The sequence below is a fragment of the Saimiri boliviensis genome, chromosome 2 (genome assembly GCF_048565385.1).
Source record: "Saimiri boliviensis isolate mSaiBol1 chromosome 2, mSaiBol1.pri, whole genome shotgun sequence".
NCBI classification, from domain to species: domain Eukaryota; kingdom Metazoa; phylum Chordata; class Mammalia; order Primates; family Cebidae; genus Saimiri; species Saimiri boliviensis.
Window position 1 is genome coordinate 200,782,737 of NC_133450.1, and position 4,961 is coordinate 200,787,697.

A 4,961-nucleotide genomic window follows, 5' to 3' on the forward strand; every position below is an offset into this window, starting at 1 on the left:
CATTCTAGCTGGCTTTGTTAGGCCCACTGCTTTGGGGCCAGTGAAGAAGCGTGCTTACCTCCCATGCTTGTACAGGTTTCCCTGGAGCAGGCCCTGACCACATCTCCATCACCACTAATCTCAAGCTGGTCCCGTGCTACCATTTTATATGGTGAGGACTTCTGTCCTTGGGGCTGCCCTCAATAGTGCCCAGCCTTGGAGTCCTTTTCTCTCCTGCTTTGCTAACACTGTCCTTAAAAATGTCACTTTTGGCTGAGACCTAGAGGGGAGACTGAAAAAATGCAGACCACTGGGACATTACTCATTTCTCTGACTCTGATCTGCTGTTGTGCCAGGGGTCTAATCAGGCCTGTGTCTGCCTCCTTCTTGAATACCCCAGAGAATTCATCTAAACAGCTTTCCTACAGCAGCTCCCCACTCCAGGTGGCCCGACTGGAGTTTCAGACCAGTGTTATCTCCCGGGACATTGACACAGCAGCCAAGTTTATTGGTGCTGAGACAGTCACAGTTGGTGTGGCTGGTTCAGGGGCTGGCATTATAACAGTGTTTGGCAGCTTGATCATTGGCTATGCCAGCAACCCATCTCTCAAACAGCAGCTCTTCTACACCATTCTGGGCTTTGCCCTGTCTAAAGCTAAAGCCATGGGGCTCTTCTGTTTGATGGTCACCTTCCTCATCCTCTTCACCATGTGAGTACCATTCCTGGTGCTGGGGTGTGCTAAGCTTTACCATTAAACACAATATTTTTCTAAAAACAAAAAGCAAAAAGAAAACACATCACTTTCTCTCTGCTGGGAAAAGTGCCTTTGTGACTTTTCACCATTGTGTCTGCCATCTAAGCCTGTGTCATCTCTCACCTGAACCTTCCTTTTGGCGGCACTTCATTCCTTTTTTCTCCCTATACCCTATCTTCTCAACTCTCTAGCATTTTTCTAAAGCATGGATCAGCTTAATGATTCCCATCAGGAAAACTCAAGCTCTATGGAGGCCAGCGTTTGGGACTCTCAGTGACCTGGTCCAAATCAGTGGCCAGCCTCACCTCTCTGTCTCCTACTATTGACTTGAATGAGCCTTCAACTCCAGCCATACTCTCCTGGTTGCTGCCTTCATCATCTTTTTTGAACTTGTCTACCTCTAGGATTTTGCTCACACTACTCTATCTCCAAGTGGAGAAATTTAGTAAATCAATTTTCAAGGATTATCACCAATGCTTTCGCCTCCAAGAAAACTTCCACTCTTAACTCCTCCAGAAAGGAGTCTCCCTTCACCATTAACAGCTAATGCCAAGGCCTGTCTTGTTTGCGATATTTCCTCATATATCTGCCTTCACTGAGCCGTGAGTGCCCTGAAGCTCATGACTGGACCTTGGTCATCTTTGTGTCCCTGAATCTGGTATAAAATAGACACACAAAGGTTTCTTTTGGATTGATTCTGGCACCATGTCAATTATAGTTCAATGGCTCAAATATCCCTCTTCTCCAGGGCTGGATTATCAAAGAATGCAGGAATATCCACAGCAAACCCGTCAGTATCTACTTGCATGGGTAGTAAGAAGAAGACAAAGCAGATAAATAGATGCTGGGCTTGGAGTTCTTGCCCTTTGTAGAACCTGGACTGTTAGGCTGGCCCAACAGCCCTGAAACACTGGTAGGAGGAAAAGCAAAAAAGTGGGCAAACGTGACGGAGCTGGCAAAGGTAGAATTGGGCTGACACTGCTCCCCAAACACTGACCTTTTGGCACCATTATTCTTCCCAGAAAGGAAAGAGGTAGGCTTGGGCTCAAACTATTTTCAAGTCCTGTTTTGTCCCTTGGGCAGCAAACCTGGGCAAGTCTCTTGGCTCCTCTGAGTGTTCGGGTTCATTAGGGCTCCCTTACAGTTTTATTGGGAGAGTGGTCCTTAAAAACCTGGACTGGGCCGGGCTGGTGGCTAACACTTGTAATCCCAGTATTTTTGGAGGCTGAGATGGGCAGATCACCTGAGGTCAGGAGCTCAAGATCAGCCTGGCTAACATGGTGAAACCCCGCTTCTACTAAAAATATAAAAAATTAGCTGGTCATTGTGGCACATACCTGTAATCCTAGAGAATTGAACCCGGGAGGTGAAGGTTGCAGTGAGCTGAGATTGCACCATTGCACTCCACCTTGGGCAACAAGAATAAAACTCCATCTCAAAAAAAAAAAAAAAAAAAAAAAAAAGGACTGCCACTCTAAGCTGTGGAGAAACAATGGAAATATTTGAGATAGAAAATGAGTTCAGTAACTTGGTAGTAGCAAGGTCAGACAATTTCAAGGGATGTTTACCTAAGACAAGTGAAAACATATGCTCATAAAAGACATATGAAAGAGTATTTTCAGCAGCTTTATTCATAGTAGCATGAAACTGGAAACAACCCAAATGTCTATTAGCAGGAGCATGGACAAACGAACTACTGTATATTCATACCATGGAATACTACACAGCAATGAAAAAGAAGAAACTACTGAGATAGAAAACAGCGTGGATCAAACTACAAAAATGTTGAGTGAAAGAAGCCAGACCAAAATGAAGAAAAGAATATTGAATGATTCCATTTATATAAAATTGAGGTCATACAAATTAAGGTTTTGGTGAGAGATGTTAGAACGATGGTTACTTATGGGGTGGGGTGGGGATTGACTGGAAGAGGCATGAGTAAACATAAATGTTCTGGGCTGATGACAGTATTCTAACTCTTGATTGAGATATTTACTTCACGAGTGTTTGTGAAAACTCATCTAATTATATATTTAAGAATGTGCAGTTTAGTTGTCAATTAAAATAGCTCTTGAGAGAAGTTAAGATTCATTTTATTTTACAATTTTATTTATTTATTTATTTATTTATTTATTTATTTATTTTTGAGACAGAGTCTCTCGCTGTTGCTAAGGCTAGAGTGCAGTGGCATGATCTCGGTCACTGCAACCTTCACCTCCCGGATTCAAGCGATTCTCCTGCCTCAGTCTCCCAAGTAGCTAGGATTACTGGCACCCACCACTGCACCCAGCTAATTTTTTTGTAATTTTAGTAGAGATGGGATTTCACTATGTTGGCCAGCTGATCTCAAACTCCTGACCTCAGGTGATCCACCCTCCTTGGCCTCCCAAAGTGCTGGGATTACCAGCGTGAGCCACTATGCCTGGCCTAATTTTTGTTTTTAGAGACGGGATCTTGCTTTGTTGCCCAGGAGGGAGTGCAGTGACACAATTTTGACTCATTGCAGCCTTGACCTCCTGGGCTCAAGTGATCCTCTCACCTCAGCCTCCTGAGTATCTGGGACTACAGGCACACACTACCATGTCCAGCTAGCAGATTCATTTTAGAACAGACTTGTAAGTAAGCTTGTGGCATTGGGAATTGGTGAACTTGACAGTCAATGCTAAGCAACAGCAAAAGCAACTTATCTGCAACCTAGGTTCCCAAGAGGAGGAGATATTTGGAATGAGCTATGTAAAAACAGAAACCCACCAGATGGAACAAGGTGTAGAATTTACTTCAGGAAGGAGAGAAAGAAGATCATAGGCTGCAGGTTGGAAAGAGAAGCATCTGAACCTTGCAAATGAGTTGACGTGGCAGGAAAGAGTCTGTGAAGGAGCAGGGGATAATACAAAGGCAGCATGGGTGACCGACCACAAGGATAGCTTAAGTGGCCAGGGGATGGTGGTCCCTCACTTGGTAGTGTAACAAGGTAGAGGGATATGCAGGCCTGGATCTCAGAAGAAAAGCCTGGAGACATAGTTTGGGGAGAGTGGCCAGCATAGAGGAGATAGTGAAAACATTTGAGAATGGACAAGCTGACCCAGAAAATTAGAAAAACATTAAATATATGTGGTATCATCTCTCGATCTTACCAGAAAGAATGAAGTAGTGATAGCTAGGTGTGGTGACTCACCAACACTTTGGGGGAGGCCAAGGTGGGCAGATCACTGAGGTCAGGAGTTCAAGACCAGCCTGAACAACATGGTGAAACCTCGTCTGTACTAAAAATACAAAAATTAGCTGAGCATGGTGGTGGGCACTTGTAATTCCAGCTACTAGGGAAGCTGAGGCAGGAGAGTCACTTGAACCTGGGAATTGGAGGTTGCAATGAGCCTAGATCACACTACTGCACTCCAGCCTGGATGACAGAGTGAGACTCCGTCTCAAAAAGAAAAGAATAAAGTGGTGACTTGACCTCTCAGCTTGGCTAGACTTTGACTTGGGCTCTGTAGCTGAAGATGAACATGAAGCTGGTTTCAGGTACAGAAGAATGGAGATAAAGATCATTCTTTCTTGCTTGACATGTCCAGGGAAAGTAAACCTAGGAGCCTCTCTATCTCAACTATACAATGTCACCTTTGTTCAATATTTCTCCAGTGACAGAACCCCACACACTACCTTGTTCAGACCAAATGGAAATGAAGCCATTCCTCAGCTTATGAAAAAAGTCCCAGAAAAGGAATTACAACCTATGATGAACAGACTTGATGCTGTTTTATGTCTCCTGATGACTATTCCCTAACTTCTCTATGCCTCACTTTTTTCATTTGTAGAAATAGATTACTACTGCCATAGGATTATTATGAGGAGTCAATGAATGATATTTAGAAAGGACTAGAATGGTCCTTGGTACACAGTAAGTTCTATACAAATGTTTTTCCAATAAATGTATTTAATTGTTAAGTGAAAGGTGGAGTTCTCAATGAACTGTAAAAAAGAACTTGCCAAGTGTTATAATGGTTCACTGGCAGAAGATCAATTCCCAAGGAAGATCAAATTAATCATTTTACTCAATTTGTGTTTTGGAATCATTTTAGATTTATGTAAAAGTTGCAAAGAAACTGAGAATTTCTCACTAAAATAATTTTTGGAATGTATACCCAGTACTAACCATGTGCAAAATAGTAAACTGAGCTGAGTGCAAGGGTCTGGGCAAATAAGGAGAACCATGGAGTAATGACTCAT

At 43.1% G+C, this 4,961-nt stretch overlaps 1 pseudogene; it reads left to right on the plus strand.

Annotated features, from left to right (window-relative positions):
- Positions 1-268: 268 nt before the first annotated feature.
- On the plus strand, positions 269-727 carry LOC101033662 (ATP synthase F(0) complex subunit C1, mitochondrial pseudogene; annotated as a pseudogene).
- The last annotated feature ends 4,234 nt before the right edge of the window (positions 728-4,961 follow it).